We start from the raw sequence: 24,527 nt of genomic DNA, 5'->3' as shown, positions 1-24,527 counted from the left end.
TAATTATTTCAGGTATGTGCATATTCGTACTAATATAAATAAATATCTGCTAATTGATGGTTCTGGGAGGGGCACAGAACTCACGCTGAACACTCTTTTCTGTAGACTTCTCTGTGTATATTTTTTGGTGGCAAAATTCAACTTAAGTACTTCCCACTCCTCCCCACAGCCTTCCACCTATCTCTGCCCCTTTCCTTCCCTTTGTGCTGGCATAGCTTTTTGTAGGACTGAATTGTGAACTGGGTTAGTAACCTTGGAAGGCTACCCATCTCCTTTCTTTTTCTCAAGATCCTTTATAAGGCAGAGCCATGTGCTCGTCTGGTTTGCACTGTAGCCTCCAAATCATTGCTCCAGTGCAAGTGAACAAGCATCCTGGGGAAGTGACCTGACTCAGTTCAGGCAGGCCAGGGAAAAGTGCCCATCAAACCATCACTGTGTTTTAAGACATGTCATTTGCTTGATGCTTCAGCCTGTAAACATTACACAGACACACTTAATTAATAGTAATGGTGTTTTTTTCTGAACTAAATTTTTGCTGAAAACTTTCGCCAGTACAGAAACAACATTTAGGGTTAGATTTAGTTTTTGAAATTTGAAGGTTTTTATGAGTTTGGAGAATTTTAATGCCAAAGACTGGGAAAAAGCTTATGTCAGTGCACTTATACCACAGATGATGTTCATTTGTTTATCTTAGAATTGAGTACAATAAATTTATACTTTCTATATTTAAAAAGAGTTTGCTGCTTTACTAGCTGGTTTTGGGTTTGTTTGTTTTGTTTTTTTTTTCAAGTACAGTTGAAAAAAACAGTTTTGGTTTTTTTTCAAGTACAGTTTTTTTTCAGTTACAGTGTGTTACTTCTATCCCACTTCTATCAAATGGATAGAAGTAACACACTGTAACATTTCCCCCCCCAGATACTAAAAGACATTTTTCTTGTGGATGGTCTTCCCCACACCTAAGGGACACTGAGGCAGAAGTTTTACAGCTGCAGAGGGATGGCATCTTCTATGCTCCAGCTGTTCTGCCTAAAGATGTTCCTGCTTTCCTGTGTCACAGCCACCCAGCAGCTGGCAGTGCTGCCCCTCTGGTTGTGCTAGTGGAGCGGCTTGCATAACTACTCCTTAGCCTGAAACCTGCTAACTCAGCCAAGCCAGTTCAGATCCACAGTTCACACTGCTTTAAATAATCCGGCTCGTTTTGCCTTGAGCATTTTAGAGAGCGTTCATGCAAACCCCTCTGTTGGCACAGCTGTGGGGCAGGGTGTGAAAAACAGGGAGAAGTAATGTTGTCAAACCACTGATGAATTTGCTATTCCCTAAGTCTGAATCACTTTAAACACAAGAGAAGGTGACAGAAGTGGCTGCAGCTTGGTTGTGTCCAGCAGACTTGCATTCAGGCATGATGCTGAGCATGCAGCAATAAGTAAACCTTCTTAAGACTAGAGCTGGCTTATGCCTTCATTTTGAGGTTGGTTTTCTTTACTTCACATTAATTGATTGTTCATTTATTTGAGTAAGTAGAGGTCAATGATGATGCGTTGAACTGCTGCTACTCAGGAGACAAAACTTTGATTTAGACCACAACATCATCTCAACCAGTTAGAAACATAAAATTTGATTAGGAGGTGCTCTCAGCAGCTCATGAAGCTTAACCTGGCAGCAGACAGCTAATGCTCCATAATCCCAGCTATGGAAAGGCCTAAGGAGTTTGAAGAGTTCAGTTTGGTAATTTACTAGGAAATCCCTGATCATTCCTCCAGAAGAAAAATTAAGTATATGGAGAAGATAACATGGCCTGGACACCCAGGAGGAACCCAGATGCTGAACAGGATTGATTAGTTTCATTGACCTCAGTCAGAATCCTGTTGTTGCAATATCTAAGTCGATTATCTGCCTTATTGTGTATTACCACGGAAGGATGTCAGCACCAGTGTCACAACAAGAAGATCCATTCTCTGCTGCCAGGTGTATCATCAACAAAATTTCTGTTTAAATTCTCTACCAATAGATGACAATAACCTTTAGGAGTAGAATTAACAGGAGAAGCAGGAGAAGAAATGTAGTTTCTCAGCTTGGAAGTAACATATGACAATTAATTAAACCCACTGGGTTTTGATCTTAAATAAGAGAGGTTAAATAAAATCACTGAGAGGAACCTTGTTCCCTTGCATTGTAGCATTTCAAAAACCCTGCCCACAGGAGAGAGGAAAACATCACAGGTCATTAAAAAATCCAGGAAGTCTGGAGGTAGTACACTACACCTCTGCAGTACACTGGCAGTGGAGATATTCTGATTCAAGAAACTTCTTCAAAAGCACATCCGTCAAGTCAGACATGGTATTTTAAAGACTTTTATTGAAGCACAAAAGGCCAGCAACAACCAATATCATAATTTCTGCCAGAGAATAGGAATTAAATAGCCATTTCAGTATTTTATTTTATGATCATCATTAACTGTCTTCTGCACCCAGGTTATTAGATATCCCTTAGCTGTCGTCTGCATCCACAGAATCACAGAATCAATTAGGTTGGAAAAGACCTCTGAGATCATTGAGTTCAATCTTTGGCTGAACATACCACCATGTCAGCTAGGCCAAGGCACTGAGTTCTGCATCCAGTCTTTCCTTAAACACTTTCAGGGACACTGACTCCACCACCTCCCTGGGCAGTACATTCCAATCTTTAATATCCTCTTTGTGAAAAAAAAGGTTAATTGGACACAAAGAGAGCTGCTGGGTTGTTCTTAAAACCTGTCCCTTTCCTTGGCCTTGAGGAGAGGCTGAGAGAAGGAGTTGGGGGAAGAAAATCATATTCAGATCGCCTAATTTCCGTGTAAATTCCTGTGTCAGATGTTACCTAAAGTTTTAAAGTCAATTAAGAGGAAAGAATTAGATGCAGAAGCTAGTGTTCTTATATAGGCTCTGTGACAATGGCTGATGGCTGGTACATAAAGAATAATATCTAAATGCAAGCCAGTGTCACTCAGCTACCTTCCTCTTGGACTGGTTTATTAATGGAAGACATGGGAAATGTAGGAATATCAGTGGTGCCACTTTAGCACAGCAAATTCACAGCTTTATTTGTGTTTTAGATTACCAGTCACAGACTGTCATGGTGCTCTGACTGAAAACACAAAGTATCTTGTTAGTCTGTGTGTGCTAATAAATTTTCTGTGTTGCAGAACAGGAATATAATCTTGAATAATTTTGCTCTCATAATGTGTATAATTTCTACTCTAAGTAACTAATTATTTTAGCAATAATTATTGATATTTTTAAAGATTGAGGTTATAACTGATATTTGGGAGTTATAATTAGTTATTGAAAAAAAGAATCCACTGAAATATGTAGTCGTAAGTACTTTATACATTTCCATGTGGAGTGGATGCAATAGCCATAATTCTGGTTAAGTTAGAGGTTGCCTATATACTGGTCTATTTAATGGGTTTTAAATCTAAGAGTAATCAAAAAGAAAAACTTAATGTTCTGTCTCTAGATTTTCTGCTTTTTATTTCAGATTCCACTCTATAGCTCCATTGTGGCAGAAAAGGGATGCTTTTAGGCCTGTGCTATAAGTGTATTCTGAAGCCCCAGGCCTTGTTCAGTAGAACTAGTTCTGATGCTTCAATAACTTAAAAGCAAATCTAGCACTGGCAGAGGAGGGGAAAAACACTTTTTGTGACGTTTGACCCCAAATATGCATCCATCAGTCTGGAAGAGTTTTAGGGATGAGCAAGAGCCACTGTTTACCATGGAGCTGCAGTTGTGCATGTCACTTACATGATGTGTTCTTGACTAGAATAGTTCTGTAGGTTACAGGACAATAAAAAGAATGCTGGCCCTTTGCTTCTGGGGCACCTGCTGAGCAGACATTACTGTAGACTGTGTTTAGATCATATTTAATTATGAAATAATAGAATATGCTGGGTTGAATGGTACCCATCAAGGTCAAGTCCCACTCCCGGCCCTACACAGGACACCTTAAGAATCCCACCATGTGTGATTCTTACATGACAAAGATTTTCCCTACATGAAGTACTGGAAAATATAAAAGTTGTTGTTTTTCACCCTTGTGTATATGCTCCATCAAAAGGAACAGTATAAGCAGGAGTCTGGATGGGATTAAAAGGAGAAGCATGGAATGACTGGCAGTGCTATGTAGAAGTAGCATAGCAGAGACTATGGGAAGAGAGAAGATGAACAGGAGGGAAGGCAACTATATGAGTAGCCCTCGAAGAGGAGAAAAGAGATCAGTAGACTGGGGCAAGGGAAACATGCAATGATAGAAGGGCCAGAAAACTGCTAATGGAAAAATGAGAACAGAGAAGAAAAAGAGATGGCACATTTTGTGATTTAATGTAAGGCCTAATGTGCCAGGTAATCAGAAGAATTTTTAATCTAAATACAGCAACTGAGTCATCTTCTTAACCTGAATTCTCTAAGCATTCCCTTTTATCCAGATGAATGTATGTGTCATCTCATAATGTGATTATGACAGAAGATGCAAGCAAAGCGGGTTTGAACCCAATATCTGTAGCATATAGGGACAGCTCCTAGGAAAGATGGGAACAGATGGAAAGTCAATGAACATACCCAACTTTTAAAGCAGAATGCTTGGGAAAGCTGTTTTTTTATTTGAAATACTACTAAAAGATCAGCACACGCATACACACAAACACACACACAGCCCCTTTCACTTTCCAACTCAAAGAGGGAGAATTGATAGCTTAGTCCTTTGGGTTTATTCACATTTCAGCTCAAGAAGCTATGCAGATCTAGATCCTGTAATAATGTTTTAGCCATAAAGGATACTTTGCCTACTCACCTTATAAGCAGCTGGGTGCAGCACATATATTATTCAGTCAATTTTTCTGCAGAGAAAAAAATCATAAATTCCCGACAATGAGCAAAAAGAACTTAAGGCAGCATCCATTTACTTGTGTTCATTTAGTGTGGCTTTATAAGATGCTGTACAATATTGCAGCTTGTTGCTCCTCAGTAATGTTTCATATCTCATTTATGTTGTAGGGGTGAATTTGATTTCTCTATCTGCTACCCTCCCCCTGCACCCATGTGTGACATTTAACTGCATTGCTTTGGCCAAAATTACCAAAGTAATTTCTGTAATACAGTCCATAATGGCACTCTCAGATTTAAGGTGAGATTGTTTCTAAAAATACTTTTACATAACTTGAAAAATAAAATTTTATAGAAACTGAAATTTTGACTATAGTCCCTACAGGTTTCCTTACTTTAAGGCACACATGCTGCACTGTTTGCTTTTCATGCAAAAAATACTGTGAGAAGTATGGGCACAGATTAGTTCAAATCATTTTATTCATCAGCTATGTGTGGAAACACAGGATACTGAGAGAGCCATCAGCAGGCTAAGAGATTATTTAAAGTGATACTGCCAAATTCTCAAGTGCCACTTCAGTATGTTAGTGGATTAGTGTTTAATCATTACTTTAAAATGTGTTGCAGATTCCAAAGTGGTCTGCTTTACAAGGGGAGCATTTTGAAAAACTGGAAATGGAAAGGCTAGATAAGAACGCTGCCTAGATTCTGTACAGGTTGCAGCTCAATTCAGAATCTGAAATGAGAGCTGCTTCCCTTCTGTGGCCAATAACGTTTGTGTGCCTGTGTGATATAACAATATGTAGTGAACTATAATGTCTGGGAAGCTAAAGTAACAAATTAATGGCTATTGTGATTCAAAAGTCTGTTGATTTTGCTCCCTGCACAAGATGGGGACGGCAATGTGAGCTATTATCAATGTAACATTTACTGGAAAAAAGCAGGGCTAGGGGAAGTTAAAATTAGAGCCGTCTTCAGTTTTTGCAATATTAAAATATAGATGATGAATCACAGTCAGTGTAGATAAACCACTTACCTTCATAATGCTGATGTAGGATGGGAGCAAAAGCTCTCCATTGAAATATCCTGTTGGATGCCTGTATCCTATCCGACAGGCAGTAATCAGGGCAAAGCAATACTGAAATTAATTCCTATAATACTGAGGGGTTTAATGAAAATCCTGATGACAAATTGTCTTTGTTGTTCTGCTCACCGTTTTCTCTCTTGTATCCTAGGTTAATTACAGGGCATTTTAAGAGAAGCTTTTTGAGCATACTATACATGTAGAAGGAAAAGTAAAATGCTGTCAGTTTCTGAAACATACCCAGACTCTCACAAACACCTATGAATTTAATTCCAATAGTATTTTAATCTGAGGGTTCATCGTTTATATTTTTACCTGTCAAACACTCATTTAGCTTCTCTTAGCATAACAGGTGGGAGCAAAAAACCAGTATTCTCCCTCTTGCTTGTCTTTTGTAAATAAAATGAAAGAAGCAGTAATTGCACATCTCACAACCCCATTTAGGACTAAAAACCACAATCACAGAATGTTTAAATTAGGCACTGCTGTGAGTTGCAAAGCAGGCAAGACAAGGTTGCTGAAAAGTGAAACAGATGTTGATAGGCAGCAAGCAAAATTCATGGGATGCTGAGTTGGGAGGGTTCTTTGAAATCTCTCTTGATTTTATTTTCCAGCCGTATTGTCAGACTTATTCATGGATCATTATTTACCAATTAGTATTTAATATTATAAATAATCTAAATTATTTATAGTCAATAAGCATTAGGCATCTCTACTCCATTACTTCTCATTTCACCTTAGTGAATGAACGCAATTAAGTGACTATGGCTCCTTGTAAAAGTTCAGTTGCATCTAAACTGACTTTGACAGAGAAAAAAGTTTCATTTCAGTGGTTTTTTTACACTTTATTTTTTTGAGAATCTTTTTTCTGAAATGAATAAACACTTTGATCAAAACCTCAAAGTTTTCAGAATGATAACAGCAAATGAAAATAGAGGGTTCAACAGCTCCTTCTGGGAGCTATTCAGCAAGTTCCCATGGGAGACTGTATGGAAGGGGAAGGGGAAGGAAATCATGCAAGGATGCTGCTCTGTGAGGACAATGTTCCCAGACCTGGGCTCAGCCCAGCCGACAGCCCATGAGTCACACAGGCACAACAGACAGGCAGGGAGCTCCATCTTCTCTCAAGTGCAAAAGGCAGAGGAGGCCAAAGAGGGCTACTCAGGAGCAGGGCATTGTTGGTCATGTAGGCAGGGAATTAGGGAAGTCAGAACTCAGATGGCATTGAAATTGGTGAGGAATGGAAATGGCAACAAGAAGAATTTCTAGAAGTAGAAGCAAAAGGATGTCTAAGGAAGATGAGGGGCTATGAAAGCAGACTTGAAGCACACAGAAAAGCCTGAGCAACTCAGCATCTTCTCCTTGGTCTTTCATTCTGTCCCCATACCTCCCAGGCAGAACCTGGGAATAGCTCATTAGTGACCAAGTAAGCAAACTGGACACACACACAAGTCCGTGGGACACGAGAGAATGCATCCAAGGATACGGAGAGAAGGAACTAAGGCCATTACAAGGACTGCTTTGTATATTATTCAAAAAGTCCCTAGAATCAGGAGATGATCCTGAAGGCTGGCAAGTGTTACATGTATATGGGCATGAAGGCAGATCTGGGGAACTATTTGCTGATAGAGCTCCCTTCAGCTTCCACCAGGATTTTGGAGGAAAGTGCAGTCACAAGGAGGACAAGAGGGAAATTTGGAACAGCATGGATTCACAAACCACTAATTGTGGCTGAATAGTCTGAGTGCTTGCTCTGAGGAGATGTCTGGCTTGATGGATGAAAGATGAGGTCATTTGTCTTGGCTTCTGCAAGTCCTGTTACATGATATTCCTACAGCCAAAGTGGTGAGGCAGTGACTTGAGCAGTGGACTACAAGGTGAACGCACTATTGGCCATATCCTGAGGTTCCAAGGGTTGTGATCAGCTGTAAAAAGTCCAACTGATGGGTGATTTCTAGTAACATCTTTCAGGAACCAACACTAGTGTGGACATTCATTCACGCTTTCACTACAGATGTATCCAGTGGCACGAAATAAAGCCCTGAGAAAGTTCACAGATGATACCTGATTAAGGGAGCAATTAATGTGCAGGGCTATCATTCAGAGCATTCTCAACAAGCTGGAGTATAAATCTGACAGAAACTTTTTTAAGTTCAGCACAGGCCAATGCAAATTCCTGATCATGAAGAAGGACAGGCTAGGCACCAACTGGCCCCAGAGCAGCGCTGCATAGAAGTCCTGGGTGTCCCAGCAGACAAAAAAACTCCAAAGTCAGTCAGCAGTGCATCCTGAAGGGCAACATCATCCTGGGCTCCACGAGCAAGGGAGTTGCCAGCAAGCTGAGAAAAGTGATTGTTTGCCCTCTCTTTGACACTAGTAAGACTACCTGGAGGACTGTGCTCTGTGTTGGATTCCCCTGTATGAGATGGACACTGACATAGTGGAATGAGTCCTTTGGAGCATCAGGTGGCCAGAGCAAATGACATACAAGGAGAAGCTGACAGAAAAAGTGTCCTTTTGGCTGAAGGTGAGAATAAGGGGGGAACCTAATTGTTTTCACCTATCCATTGGCAATTTACAGATGAGATGAAGTCAAACACTTCTGGTAGTGCAACACAATGGGACTAGAGGCAGCAGCCCCAAGTCACAACATAGGAAATTCTGTCTAAATATCAGAAAAATCTTTCCTTTCTTGTGTGTGTATGTGTGTGTACATATGTGTATGAAATACTGGCAGGTATCAAGAGACGCTGTGGCATTCCATTCTTGGAGATCAGACAAAGCTCTCTGTGCAAGCTCCTGGGCAACCTTTGAACTTGGATGTAACTTCAAAGCTAATCTTGTTTGGGTAGGCCCAGATGAGCCCCAAAGACATCTTTCAACCTGCTACTTCCAATAGAATTTGGTTTTGCTTGCTTAAATGGCTGCTTGAATAATTTAAACAATATTCCTGGCATACTTTGTATTTTGAAGAAAAGGAACAGTGAAAATGCAGATCATTATTATTACAAAAATGTATGTCATTACTGCTAAGAAATATTGTAGGAGTGATCATGTACACCAGGATGCCAGGATAGATTGTGGGTTTTTATTAAACAGAACAAAAAATGTCAGTTATCCCAACTGACTTATTGTTCCTTACAGAGATACCGTCCCTTACTATTAATTATCTTTTCCGTAGATCCTTGTTTATATGTTTTTATTTCAGCTGAGTTCCTTGTGGCTTAGAAGATAAGGTGTATTTTCTTTGTGACCTTATAATCTCTCTTCCATTTCATTTTCCTAATTATTCATAATATTCCTTAAACAATAGGCTGGTGTTTTTATAGAATGGTACATGGTTTCACCAGTGGCAGTAGCCATATTTCAGATTTTTAGCAGCTCACTTACAGCTCATCACTGGGTATGTATAGTTAGGATTCTTTGGGGTTTTTTGTTCCAGATTGAATATTTATCAGCATTATTCTTGGTCCACACTTTTATCACCAATCACAAAGAATTGAGATTATTCTACAATTTTTCAGACATCTTTGGCTTTTACTAATTAAATAATTGGTATGATTTAATCTCACCTCACTATTCAGCCTTAACCAAACTACTGAGGACTATGCTGAACAGTGCATTTCCCTACACTCAAAATCTCTCTGAATTGTGAAGAGTGACCATTTGATTTTCTTCTCTCTGTTTCCTACTGTCTAACCAGTAAGGAGGTTGTGCCCTGTAAAGAAAGTTTCGGTCTGGAAATCTCCAAAGTCTATTCCATAGTGCTCTTTACACCAAATAAAGAATTCTTTTCACTTTGCTGAAGTAGAGTTTGATCTTATTTGGGTTCCCCTTTCATATCCAAGTTACTTATCAGCCCTACAGACATTCTGGCAGACTTCCTGTTTTGGAAATGCTTTAAAAATATTTTATTATTAGTTTTATGCCTTTGGAAACTTGCTCTTCAAAGTAATTTTTTTTGGCTGAACATACTAAATTTACTTTTCCAGAGTTGATATTCTTTGATATTCTTGATATTTTTCTGGTTGGGAAACTTCCATTTTCAGAAGACTTTCTAATAATCACCATTACTGTGCTGTGTATTGAAATGGTGTAGAATAAATGAGAACTCTGGGGAGTTTCTCTTTCCACATTTCCTGCCTTTCCCTCCAAAATGACCTGACATTAACTGAAAGAAGATTTTGATTAGATATAAGGAAAAAATTCTCTACTGTCAGGGTGGTGAGGCACTGGAACAGGTTGCCCAGAGAAGCTGTGGATGCCCTGTCCATGGTTGTGTTTAACATGTTGGACCATGCTCTGAGCAACCTGGTTTAGTGGTGTAGGCCAGTCCACAGCAGGAGGTTTGAAACCAGATGGTCTTTGAGGCCCTTCCAACCCATTTTATGATTCTATGATTTTATGTAGTTAAAATAATTAATTTTTTACTGTTCTTTTTCTGAATTGCTTTCTCTCTATTTAGTGCCTCCTCAGAAAAGGCCCTAAAACATGCTCATAAAATTCAAGCTATGGGAAAAAAGAAAAAGAGAAAACATTTGCAAAAATGAATAGAAAAGGGAGCAGAATAAAGAAAGAAAAAGTTGGGAAAACTTACACAGATAAATAAAAAAGTGATCATACCAAAATAATAATCCCTTCTGAAATGCTAAGAATTTCAAGTGCAGCTTGCTTTACAGTTCAGTGAGATGAGTCCTAGAAATATTCTGAAACTATGAAATTGTGCCTTCTGAAAATTGTACCCACATATAGATAGAAGTGTATATAGGATATATATGCATGTGTGTATGTATTTTCTGCCTCAGAAGTGAGGAAGACTGAGACAGCAAGGTTTCCACTGGCTTTGATGGGATTTGAATAGCAAGCAGAACCCCCAAATTAGAGGCAAACTTGATCCTTGAGCACCTGTGAGGCTTCATCAGCAGTTTCCAAGCAGTGGGATCTGTCTCCTGCAAACAGGTGTGTACAGATGTGATTCCTGGCTATATTCTGGCAACAGCCCAGCACTGCACGCTTGCAGAAGAAGCCAAGGATGATACCAGATTATGTCAGTGCCTTTGTAGGACTGAGTCCTTCAAGCTTTTCCTCATGAGCCACTCCAGGAGAGTTGCTGATTTCTCCCTGAGGCAGCTGCTCTGCACAAAAATGCTGGGTCTGTTTAGAGTTGTAACTCTAAGGTAAGGCCTTCCAGCAATTTATTGGCAACTTCAATGTTTCTCCAGATTTGCAGGGAGAAGATATCTTACCTTTTGGAACTGAGCAATTATCAAATATATTTAGAAATGCCCCTAGCAGCCCTTGAAGGGAAGTAATACAAAAATGAATATCATTCTATGTATAAATAACATACATATCCATTCTTACCCTAGAGTTCTGCTGGATTCAGAGTTCTTATTTGAAAGGCCAAGTTGCAGCTGCAGTTGTAAACACTTTTTTTTTAACTAGGCTTAACAATGAGACTTTTAATTCATGTCTCTAAGGACAGATCTAGGTCCTCCGAATGATTGAAATCAAGGTAATGACAGCACTGGTTGGTTCTGTTTTGCACTTCTTGAGAACCCACAGCACAGGATAAGGGAACAAGCAGCTGGGAGGCATCAGCAGCTGGGCTGCAATCACTTCATAAACCACGTGTTTTGTTGCATGCAACAGCTTTGAGTTTGTTTCCCAATCGAGTTCAAGATGTAAAATTTAACATGTAAAGCCTCCTGGGGTTTGAGCTGTAGCAATTTGAAGGCCTCTGCAAGGTTAGCAACTTCTCTGTGCACTGAGCACTGGAGATACCCTTATTTCAGGCAGATACAATCCCTACCCTGAAGCACTCATTATCTCTGAGGTGTTTTACACATCACTAAAGGCCTTCATGTATCCGGAATAAAAGCTCTCTGATCACTCACTCTTTCTGATTTCCCTGTCTCCTCATCAATGAATGCTTGCGGGTGTAGTGCTCTCCTTTACCCCTATAAAGGGAGACAATTCCTTCAGGAACCAAAGCTCCTGAAGGTGGTTCACAGGCAGGAAAGGAAAGGCTCAGAGTAAGAAGAAGAGAGATACAAAGACCCAACTAAGTTTGAGAATAGTTACCTATTCTCAATCTAGAGAGACTGGCAATATATATGAGAAATAAGAAGATTGCAACAGTGGAGAAAAGAAACATTGACAGAAACCTCATCACAGTTAGATGACACAGAAAAGTGACTGAAACAAGAAGGAGACTATACCAGGAGACACAACACAGTACACAGCAAAACAAGGTGATGGAAGTTAGAAAACAAAATGAAAAAAAAAGATCAGGAGACAAATTTAGGTTTTGTGGGTTTTTTAAAAAAAAGTTCAGTGGAAAATGTACACATAGAATGGTACATATAGAAACCATTGTTCTCCCATAATGCTGTAATGCTATAGAATATAAATGGGCTGTGCTAATAGTAGCTCTGTGAGGTAGGACAAGACTATTATTTTATGTTCTTGGAGCTAAGCACTGAAAAAGTGAATCTCAAGAGGGCACAGTGGAAATCTGTAGTTGTAGAATGGGTCTGAATTTGCTGGGCACCACTGAATTATTTCTTCCTTAGAAAAGTTTCATATATTAAAAAAATATAATGGAATTTAAATATTTGGTTTGATATTAAAAAGTCATTATGGTGTAGCAATGTATGACTTTATGTTGAACAAAATTATTGTTCTAATTTTTTCCTGTTGTTGCTACTCTACTGGGCAACAACAGTATTTTCAACTGCCCTGATACAGTATAATCTGTCAGAAAAGCTGCAGCAAATATACCTCCATAAGGATTTAATAACTTCAGCTTTAAACACTAACATTTACTGAAAATTGAGTGTTGTCACCAATATTGATGCAACACATGGTCCAATGGTCGTGTAGAAGGAAAAGCTGCCAATACACATTTCAAAGCTGTTTCTGATTTTACATCTATCATTTACGCTACAGCTCTCCACAGTAGTTTCCTGATCAAGCTAGTCATGCTCTACCCTGACACACTGATAACTCTGATAACTCTTATGTTGCACCAGCATATTGAAATATCTCACAGTAGCTTTTTACATCAAGAATTTCACTGCAATTTCACTTTCATAAGGAATTTGAACAGCACAATATGAGCAGCATGCTAAAAATATTCTTAATCATTAGAGATGAACTATTTGCTTTTTTGAGCATGATTTTATCCTGATGACTCTGGAGATGGAATTAAGATTGACACAAGGTGGATTTCATACGAGGATCAAGGCCCCTGACTCTCAGAAGCATTATGAAACCAGTGAACATAAGTTTTGCTGAATCTTCTGAGAATGCAGAAGAAGCACTGAGTTTTCAGCTTTCAGCAGCAAACTGGACTGGCTGTGAGCACAAGCAAAGCAGTAATTGTCTAAGGTGGCAGGCTCCTGGAAAGACAAAGTGCACATCCCTTAGCATCTGTCCACCCTAATTTTGTCCATATTAGGACAGGGAAAACCAGGTTGTCTGAAAGCGCTGCTGCCCCTAAAGTAGGAGTGGAAACTACTGGTAGAATGCCCAGTGCCAGCAGCTGTGATAGCTGACTGCTATCAGTCCCTGGAGGCAGCCAGATTAACAGCATGAATCCTCTGGATCTCTCCATTGCAATTCCCCACTTCTCTGTGGCAGGCAGAGGTGGCCCTGTCCCATCTGTTATTTTAGGAGGATTGACTGTCAGTTTTGTCTGAGCTGTTGAAAAGTGTTGTGCTGGCTCTAGAATAAAAGGCATTTCAAATGTTTATAGTGAGGAATATTTTAAATGAGGAATAATCATGGCATTACTTATATTTAGAAATACAGGGAGCGTCTTTGGTCTCAATGTAGCATGCTACTCATTCCAAAATGCAGATGACTTTATCAGTGTTTGATTCTGCATCTCTGACTATCTCCACTTCTTCTTTTTCTACCCAAAGTTCTTTGTGAATTCAGCAGTGTAAATATTAAAACCAATTTTCGTTCTGGATGGATGGATGGATGGATGGATGGTCGGTCTGCCATCACTTTCTGCTTTTGAGATTTGAATCACAAAGGTTCAGGTCTGACTTCCAAAATTCCCTGTGTTTGGAAGATTTTGGTAATTTCCATACTTTCTACCAATGGAATTTCCAGACATTACCAATTTGGTAGCTAAGTAGAAATTGTATGTGGAACTTCCCAAGTCTCTTCCACAACTGTCTGATTGATTTTTGTGCCCTGGAGCTTTGTTCCTTCAAACTGATCCTCAGACCTCAAGAGATGGAAGTGAACCATTCCTTTAGATTTCCAAATTGTTCTCTTGGTCTGTTCTGGGCTTGTGCTATCCCCTTATGTTGCATATAGTGTTTTTCATAGTGGCAGAATTTTTGAAAGTAACCGCTTCTCAAGTTTCACAAATCAAGATAACTTTTTGTTTAATTAATTACTTTTTGTAATTGTTCATAAGCGTCACAGTGAACACATTACTGCATATTATAAAACTCCTTTTTTTCATCTCTATTAAGTCAAGGATTGTATTATGAGGCTTATGAGGATCAGTTTTGTCACTCCTTATTTCATTCTCCTTATGGCTTCTTCCTCTTTGGTATACTACTGCCCTAGGAGAGAGGAGAAACTTTCTGTGAATTTTGCTCAGGCTCAGTCTAGGGCTGCACTCTAGCCAGTTCAGAGTCTTCCTTGTTCTTCCTATTTCTGGCATAATTCTGGTTATTTGCAGGTTTTTTTCCCAGATGGAACTTATTCCATGAGTAAGCAAGCTCTGATGTTTGTATGCACAGATCCCTGCGCTTCTTTCGGAAAACACTTTAAGCACTGCGGCTGGAGGCTTACTTCAGCTTTTTAGTTGGACAGTGGCTCCCATTATTTCAGTTGTCATTACTGTCAAGGAGCTTGATTAGTTTTTATATTAGTCCCCAGTAAAGACTGGATACTTGCTGTTCCAATGAACTATTAGGAAGCCACTCCAAAAAAGAATGCTTCTTTGAGATTTTAAAGAAGAAAATGGTAGATGATTTTAAATTATTTTTAGGTCTGAGATTAGTAGTGTGTAAATGTTATTTGAACTTCATGCAATAAAACAGTAATTTCTTCTTTGTACCAGACAACTAGCAACTCCCCTTACACCTGCTGGTATACTTAGTCACTTTTTTGCAAATCAGCACAAGCAAACTTCCCAAGGGCAGATTTGATGAAATGGCACACTCCCATGCATGTGAAAAATGACCTGCTACCTTCCCTGTAATAACCAAACACAGTGAGAGGCTGTTTGAAAACCCAGGGCTCACCCAGAACTGTGGAGTGTTGCTTTGCCAGCATGCGGGAGAAGAATTAGTTCATGGCTGTTAGAGATAATCCTTTCCCTGCTAGTAAAGTCATCCCAAGCCAGTGACCCTTTAAAAATAGGAAGGAATACTTGCCAGCTCTGGTCTTCTATGACCCTGCTGGAAGAGAAGTTCATGTCTCTAGACACCCTGTGCCCCCTTCTTTGTTTTCTGCTGATAATCTACTGGTTTCACTCTGTTTCATCTTGTCTCTCCACTTCACCAGGCTGGCTGGGTGGTGAGACACTGCAAAATTATGTTAAGCAAGACCTAAGGGCAGACATCCAAGTGCAAGATCGAGAGCAAAAGGGTATAAATAAAGCAATGACAAATTCACTTCCAGAGTATGCTTAACCATTACTCCACTTCCAAGTATCCCATGAGGGATTTCTTTTGCACTGCTCTGCAGTGAAAGCAGAAGATAGTGGATTCATAGTGAGTTTTCTCCCCAGGTGGTGAGCTCACTTCTGCATGGCTTCCATCCCTACATGCCCTGTATTCCTTTGGGACTTTGCTTCTGGATGCACAGGCAAATACTGATCATGTCCTGTCTTGAGAGGGACACCTCTGACACATATAAGGCTATTTCCATGTGAGCCTGGCAGGGAACTGTTAGTGAAATACTGCTGATTTTGCCTCCTGAGATTAGAAGTGTTGTGCACCAAGAGTGCACGTTCTCCTTTTATCCTTTGTCAGTCTGCTGACAAGCTGCCCCTGCCCATGAGATCCTTTAATTCTCATCATGCTCCACTGAGGTTATTTATACAATCATCATGCCTCTATTATGAGATATCAGTTGTGTGTGTGTGTCTTCTGCAAGGTTCATGACCACTGTTACCTTAGTGACATTCTACACACCTCACACTTTAATAACATGGATATCTGATGCTGTCAAATTCATATGGTATGAGGGTTAATGCAACTTGTACCCAGTGTTTCAGATAGTGTCCTTTTGGAAGATCAGCTCCTCTCTACTTTGCTGTATGTATAGGTAGAAAGTGCATTTTCTTCTGATCTAACAGCATGAGAATTCCAGGCAAAGAATATCACTTGTATAGAGCTATACCATAACTCCATTAAAAAAAAAAAATCTTGGTTTTATCTTATCTTGCGTGTACAGTGCTCCTGGTTCCCTGCAGATACAGTCTCCCTTGATACAGAAACCCAGACACTGATCTTTAAGATAGAGTTCATTTTGGACTTTATTGAGGCAATAGACCTTGGTTTTGGCTGCCTTCAGAGGGCAGAATTTCATTGAAGCAGAGCTGGTGTTGTAATCTTGGATGATGATGGCATTTGTGATTGTTCAGTGAGCCTTCCAAGGGATCAGCCCACTGCTCTGGGTGTGGACACAATTATTTTCATTCTGACAAAATTACTCGTGGTGTGGAAGGAGATCACGACTATAGCTGGGGTAGATTTACATATTTCCTACCCATAAGATGTTTATTGTTTGCATCATGTCCTGCAATTTTAGGATTTTTTAAGTCAGTGGAGTAAAAGGCCTGATTTTCTTTTCAGAATGGTGTATGAGGTCAGCTGTCCAGAGATATTTTTCTCTTTGTAGCGCTTGTAGGAAAAGAGGCAAATGTGTAGATTTTTAAAATTGTGCTAAAACAGACATCATAATGAGATTAAAATTTTAGAAAACAACTGGCTATGAATGAAAGACTTCTCCTCTCTTCCCTTCCCTAATTCATTTTTAAAAACCCAGCTTGGTACTTTTTTCCTGAAATGATACCTGTCTCTCTTTATCTGTACAAGATAGCTGTAAACCAAAATTATTCAATTAATTGAATGATGTGATGCAAATGCTGTATATGTGGGCTTTTATCCCCTTCCTCCCTCCCACTAATAAGGAAAAGAGTTCCATGTTTAGGGGATTATACCACTAGGATCATGAGTTTAATGTGAAGCTCAAATAATTGGCATTGACTGTTTTATCAAACAAGAACAGAATTAGAATGGTAAATGCAACCTAGAGAAATGAGACAGAAGGCAGAAACTGAGGTGCAGGTTTTCTCCACTGCTAGTGTTTTTGTAATTGGTGGCCACAAAAGCATCTTTGTGAGATATTTTGCTTGGTGTGGTGGGCTGACCAAAGCAGGAGAGAGGTAGTAGGATCAAAAGCTTGCTCAGGCTTCCCAGTGACAGATATTTTCTGATGAAGAGGGCTCCTAACCACTCAAGAGAGCTATATGCTTTATGCCTCACTTACCACAGCTTTCTATTACAATCTCTGGTTTATTCACATCTAGTGAACTTGATTGTGCTTTCATTTTATGGAGAACTAAATTTTTAGTGTTTATCTATTTGAAAGCAAGCCCTTGTAACTTATGGTATGGAGTCAATTGAACATGGGCTTTTAGAACACAGTATTGACTATTCATTCTTCAAAGATTAGACTTTATTTCCAAATTTTGGATAGCTTTTCGTGCTTTTCTTTCTCTTTTTTCTTTTTTTTTTTTTAATTTAGTGCATGGTGCTACCCCATTTACAGTGTTTGATCCAGAAGAATCGAAGCCCATGCTTAAGGAAAAGAATGGCATGAGGTTCATGAACCCCATAATTAGTTCCCCTTCCTAGCTCTAAGCAGTAATTAAATCTGTCACTTCTGCTCTGCTGATTCATTTATTTAGCTATTTAATTGCTCAGCTCAATACGTCTTTATCTCCGTAACTGCAACATTTTATTCAGGCTAAGGAATAGCATAGCCCATTATTATTTTTTTGTCCAAGGGCAGGGACATGTAAAAGAAAAGAACACTAATACTAGATGATTTGGTGGTGTTGTCAGTTTTCACTTATCAAATAAAACAGTATTTAAGGGAAAACTTCAACTAGTGCTTGAGGATAGCTTTCCGTACACAGGTTTCCTTCTCCAGGAAATTATGTCAAATGCAAGGACCCAATGTACCTGATTCAGGTTTTTATTTCCATAATGAGTTAACTTAAAGCACTTCCAGGTAATGCATAATTCTCCATAAAATGAGGGCTTTGTTGGTAGAATATTTTATGACAATTTAAAATTGCAAATATACATTAAATTGTTTATAAACTAAATAGTATCTTTGCTTTGTACATTTTAGTTTTGGGACATTGCTCAGTCAAGGAGATTTCTGTCATCTGTCTCTTAGGTTTATCATCAAATGGAGCATTTTGATGTGAAAAGCAAATGGCATTTGGAATAGTTTCACACTTGCAAAGACAACCCTTCTGAATATCCCTTTGTGAGGCATTTATCCATACATACATTTTTTTTTATGCTACATTTTCATCAGTCCCTAAAGGAAGTTGCAAGATTCTTCCACCATTTCTATCCATTGGAAAAGCTGGGGTAGGAAAGCAGCATGCAAAATGAAGAGGAGCAGATCAAGACAGATCAATACAAACAGAGTCTTTTGTTGAAAGGAGAATTTTTTTGTATTTTTATTTTTATAACCCTTTTTATTTTCCCTGTTTGAACTCGGGAATGACACACACAAAAATTAAAGATACAAAACTCACCCAGAATTCAGAGACAATAATCTTTTTCTGTCACTTCTAGCATCAGTAAGTGAGTTCCACCAATTTGTTCATCTGCCTGGCTGGCTAAATTTTTATACCATGCGCACAGGCTTGCATTTCACTCCATTAGTGATTTATTTGTGCTGTCTTGTTATTCAGTCACAACTATGCAGTTATTTAAGTCATTGCTCATGTTTTTGCCAAGTAAGCTTATTATTCTAAAAATCTTTTTCCTGCTTACCTGGAGCCATTTTTGTTGTTGAGGATTATGTTGGAGGTTTTTTATTCCTTCAGTGAGACTTCTGTCCACTCTTTTGCAGTGCAACACTTGTTTGTACTGCTGCTGTGGCCAACTCACTCAGTTGGCCCTGGCTGAAATAGAGGCAGGAGCCTGTGTAAAGACCAGCCAGTGCAACTGGCAGGGTCAATTAGCCATATTGCACGGAACACCTTGGAAATTCAGCTGGATGTATTTCCATTACCCTGGCCGCTGTGCTGGGCTGCACAGACCTGCACCATGCCTGTGCCAGAGTGAGGACCTCTGATCCCTGTCCCTCATCATCAGGGAGGACTTTGTCAGCCCATGGGCTGGCAGCCTTGGCCCAACAATGCTCAGTCTGTGTTGTACGTGTTGGTGTTGTTGTTTTGCATCTGTGCACTCGGGGCTGCTCACAACTCTTTGTTGAAATAAAGAATATTTCTCTCTCTGCTGAATCTAGAAAGTCTGGAAATCTTGTGGGCAGTTTTGTTCTTGCAAGCCTGCATATGAGATTTTTGGACTAGGGTTTCATATGAGCTTCACTTAAATATTCTCTCTTTTAAATCAAGTGATCTTCTAAAAGTACACTCTTTGTTACATTGGGCACATGCTCAAATTCAGGGAATTAATACAGCAGCAAAAACCCTCTGTGACCATGCTTTGTGTATAAAGGTGCTTTGAGAATAAGTCTGTATGTGAATTGGTTTAGTTTGAGAAAGCAGTGTTCACTACAGCATGACAAACAAGTGTGATCAGAAGAGGGCATGGGAATGAAATGGAAAAATAACATGTATTTGTAGTAGAAGAGAAGTTGATTTTTGAGTTGATGGAGACCCGACAGAGGAAATACAGGGTTAATTTCAGATGGCCATTATCTCGGTTCTAAAAGAGCATGCGGTCGGTCAATAGGATTAACTACTTTTACACAGATTTGTACATAAACATTGAGGCACGAGACTTGGACATGAGCTGAGTGCCCTCCCTTTGCAATGATTACATTCTTGAATGTCTGGAGAGAGAATTAGGTGACAGTGGCTATTGGCTTCCCCTCAGATGAACCTAGCTGTTGTCATCCGGCCATCAACAGATTGGAAATTACTCTCTCGAAGGCACTGCAGAGTTTACAAGCAGTCCTGTGGGACCGAAACCACTCCCTTCTCCCACTCTGCCCTCCCCATGCCAGCTACTTGCACAGTGTGAACTGGACATTTGTAAAGTGATGCACAAGCCCAAGGTCCAGGCACTGCTGGTAGAGGCACTGTGCTTGACCAAGTGTGTGTTGGCTTTTTGTGAGTTTTGTTGTTTGTTTGTTTTTTGGGTTTTTTTAGTTAGTTTTCAGCTCTAGTTCACTGTATAGTTAAAAACCTCAGGCTGTAGTTTCTCCTCACTCACAGCAGTGGAATAATGTTAGTGTAAAATGCATCTAAATCAAATGACATTAAATCCTCCAGTCCTCATATAAACACACCCCTGTCTGTACTGTATTAATATATTGGTTTACTTATTGGTGTATTGGGAACTTCTTGTTAATGTTTTAATTAACAAGGTAAGCCACCGCCTGTACTGTTTGTGTGAGGCACCATATCTGTGGGGTTGGAGTCTACCTCTGCCCAGCCCTGGTCAGTGGACTTGGTTATATAAGGTGCACAGACTTGGGTACCTATAAATATTAGCGAGCAGCTGCCACAAAGGGATTGTAAACGAGCTGCTCTGGACCTCGAAAACATAATAGCTTGGCACCCAGAAATACACAACTTTGATAGCATACTGCAAGGTCACGTACTGGGGGGAGAGGGTAAGGAGGTGGCGACTGCTTTTAATCTTTGTCTCTTTTATCAAAAACAACCTGATTTTCTTGCTTTGTGTTGCTGGTATACATTGGATATTTACAATTTTTATCACATTAGGATATGACATTCCTGGCCTGGCCAGTGTTTTTGTTAGGATATTTATAGCAGCTTCTGGTCATTGTTGAGCAAAGGCGATTGCCCTGCCCTCTGGCCCTTTCTTAAGCAGATTTTGGGCAGAAGCTCCTCTCGCGTGGCACTAATTGAAGTGACTGGTGGAGGGGGTGTTGTGAGCACACTTGTGCTCATCTGCCAGGGTGTAAGCCAAGGAAGGAAGAGAGGATAAAACAGGGAGAAGGGAGGAAAGAGGAAGGGAAAAAAAAAAAAAAAAAAAAAAAAAAAAAAAAAAGAGGGGAAGAAAAAAAAAAAGAAGCCGGGCTTTGCCTGGCTCCGGCAGAGCGGAGGGCTGCAGGGCTGCCGGCCATCTGTGCGCGCAGGGCGGCACGGCGGGAGCAGCGCCGGGGAGGCGGGAGCGGAGCCGCTCCGCAGGTGGGTGCCGGCCCCGCGGGCGGCGCGGGCCGGCGCTGCAGGGTGGGCGCGGGGGGGGCTCTTTGTGCGCGGCCGCGGCGGCGGGAGGCGAGCGGGCCGCGCCGCCGGGCCGGGCCGGGACGGGACGGGCAGCGCCGGGCCAAGTCGGGAAAACTCCAGCTGCACAAGCGCGGGCACAACAAGTTGCGGTAGAAGTGCTCCGTGCGGAGATGGGGCTGGGTTATCCGCCGCACGAGTGAGCGGCGCTGAGGGAGATCCGTGAGGGACTGTCAGTCGGGAAGTGTGGGCTTCCCTCGGGTGAGTAACCCCGCCTGAGCCGGGGCTCCGGCGCTCGAAGGCGATGACATTATCCGGAGCCTGCTCGCTGTGTGTCCGTGTGCCCCCGGTTCTTGGTTTCCTGCAAGTTTAACGTGAAGCGCGGAGAGGCCGAGGAAGACCACAGGGGTTGCGGAGGGATTAGGAAGGCAGAGGTTAGTAAGTTTCTGACGTGCTGTAAACCAGCATCACTGTCAGAGGCAACTAGTTTGGAATATTGTCCCATATTTTGGAATTTGTATTGGCATTGGAAATTTTCGCGTTTCGTTCAAGTGTTAATGTTTCTGGAGGCTTTTCTTGCTGTTGTTTTGAAGTTGCTGTGTAGGCTGCTTGAGTAAACAACCGGGTCGTCGCTCAGCGAGTTGTGCAGTGGGGGAAAAGTGAACTTCGAAGTGTGTGTTTCCTAAAGAAAAGTTCGAAAATATACAGTAGTTTTAAATTAACAGTAATAAAGGAGGAGTCTGGGCTTCATACCTCATCACTATGGTCATTGATATTATTATTTTTGAAGATGAAAGAAAAGTTGTTCCTGTGCGCCTAAAATGATGTTTTAATGTCCTTTGTGCATCTGTTAGAATGTCCTGTTAGTGGATATGGTTATGTTTAGTGTACAGCTTGTATTTGTGTTTCTGATAACCTTCCTAGTGCTACAGGAAAAATAAACACTCAGTTAACACACATTACCTAAACATATTTTTTAACAGGTCAGGCATAAATTATATGCAAAATGCAGGCATAACTGGCAATTCCTTTGCAAGTCTATCTTAAAGTGTTATAAATAAATAAATATCTGTTAGATGTGTGCGTACCATTCAGTCTAGCTGTAGTCCTTGTTTGTTTCTTTTGTATATGCCTCTAGAAGTAGAACAATAGTGAAAAGTGGAGTTGAGCAGCTGGTAATCCATTTGTCCATTGCTTATCCCTAAAAAGATTCCTGGTGCAAAGTTCATGAACTATCACTGAGAATGGTTCAAAGCCGAGTCCAGGAATTGACCTTGCTGAAATCTGTCAAGAGTTTATAAAAATGAGCAGAAAAGCTGAGGTTTGCTTCCTCATAAACCTCTTAAGAAATATGTCCTCTATCTAGTATGCTACTCTCTGTATCCAAGGCAAGGGAAAACCTTGGCAATATGTGGATATTGCTCCGTTCCGTCCTTATCTATAATCAGGCCAACAAAAATATTTTTATTTCTTTATTCTGGAATAGCTGGTTTCTTACAGAAGACCTTGCCTTCTGTCTTGCTCTCATCTGTGTCCTTGCTGCAAAAAAACCAAGTCCTTAAGAATATAAGCATTTGTTTTATTGGTTATATTCCTTATCTCTCCTGCCTTCCAATTTATGCTGGTTTGAATGTTTCTGTAATATTGAAGTCAGTTGCCATTACTTCCTTCAAGGACCCTGTTTAAACACATTTGTAGAGTGTGTGCGCTATGATAACGTGTAGCGCCATGGATATATTTAATTTTATTCCTACATGGTTCCATCTATTTCTCTTGTTACTTCAGAGAAGCAAGAAACATGATGAATGCTCCATTAGTGGTATTGGTAAGGAATACATTAACGCGAGTGCACGGTCAGTAGGAAAATGTTTTTATTTGAAAGCTTCTCGTACCAGACAGCGCACTAATAATCATAACCTGTGCCACATATCTTCAGTGCTAGATTGCATTTGCTTTTAGATTGTTTATAAATACAGCTTTTATTCAGAATAGCTGCATTTTCACCAAATGCCCGGGCTCCTTGCTCCTTTTCAGCCTTCGCAGCCTCAGAATGCTGCGGGAATTTGCTGGGCAAAGGACTGGGTGTCCGTGGGATAGGCAGTTCGGGATGCAGCACTTCTCAGAAGCCAGCTCAGTGTTGTAGGACACTGAGGTCTGATAATAAAGTCAAGTGAAATGTGGTATTAAAAATATAAGTCAAATCCGAAGACTGCTGTGGTGGTTGGGTACCCAAGAGCAAGCTGGAATAGCCACTCTGACAGATAAGTGAAAATGCAGGGAGCGACTTTTGCAAGCCATGAGGGAAAGCGCTCAGTTCTCTGCGTGGGAAGCTGCTTTCCACAGATCCATCCCAGGGGAAGAGGCTGTCCTGGTGAAAGGACAGGGGTTCACATCCCTCATGCTCAGCACTCAGGGAGAAGGACAGGACATGGGGAAGCAGAGGGTGAGGTGGCCCTCCTATTAGGAGCGCTGGGAGCCTGTCCAGGCCTGCTTGGCGGGGACAATTCCAGAGGGACCCTGCAGCAGGACGAGGGTGTATCACTGCAGTTGGAAAGTTGTGGAGCAGCTTGCAAATTTAAGGGGGGACATGACTGCGGCCACAGTTGTGTGGCAGAAAGGGAAAAGAGGTATTTGTGGGAGGGAAGGGTTTTGGAGTGTCAGGTGTTGTGGCACAACACATGGTGGTCATGGTATCATGTTTTTAAGGTGGAAGAGAGATCAGAGGTCTGGTGGAGCAAGCAGTAAAGGCAGGCAGATGACACCAGCAGCCAAAGGTCTTAATGCTACCACAGGGAGGCTTTGCAGCTGGATGGATGACCCAATTTGGGTGCTTTGGAAAGAGTGAGTCAGGAGCTGGGAAGAACCATTGAGGATCCTGTTTGTCATCATGGACCAAGGAGGAAGCATTGGGCAGCTGAGCTGAGGGCAGATGACGTGCAGTAATTATAACTGGGGTGCAGCACGAGGGCTGACAGCCAGGAGACAGGGGCACAGTGAATAATCTTTAGCCTTTTCTGTGGCATATGTGAAATTGGGAAGACAAACTTAGAGTTCAAAGCAAAACTTAAGGATAGCAACCAAAATGATTCTGTAGCACTGAAGCTTTTTACTCTCTTTGTTTTTCTCTCAGTTAGTGGGA

The 24,527-nt window shown here is 40.7% G+C and overlaps 1 protein-coding gene across 15 annotated transcripts in view; it reads left to right on the top strand.

Annotated features, from left to right (window-relative positions):
• LOC128942722 (poly(rC)-binding protein 3-like) overlaps positions 1-24,527 on the top strand; it is a 495,488-nt gene that overhangs the window by 336,704 nt on the left and 134,257 nt on the right. The window contains exon 1 of one of the 15 annotated variants that reach the window (XM_054285358.1): positions 21,268-21,352. The exons of 12 other annotated variants lie outside the window; for them this stretch is intronic. The gene's annotated coding sequence lies outside the window, so the exon portion shown is untranslated. Of the gene's footprint in view, positions 1-21,267; positions 21,353-21,476; positions 21,650-21,724; positions 21,823-24,527 lie in introns of those variants that run through there. 2 more of the 15 variants (XM_054285356.1, XM_054285357.1) reach the window with 2 other exon arrangements.

This window comes from Melozone crissalis, unplaced genomic scaffold, assembly GCF_028551555.1.
Source record: "Melozone crissalis strain CALT ecotype California unplaced genomic scaffold, PUWL_Pcris_2 ptg000042l_1, whole genome shotgun sequence".
In the NCBI taxonomy this organism is placed as follows: Eukaryota; Metazoa; Chordata; class Aves; order Passeriformes; family Passerellidae; genus Melozone; species Melozone crissalis.
This window is presented reverse-complemented; position numbering and strand designations above follow the sequence as displayed.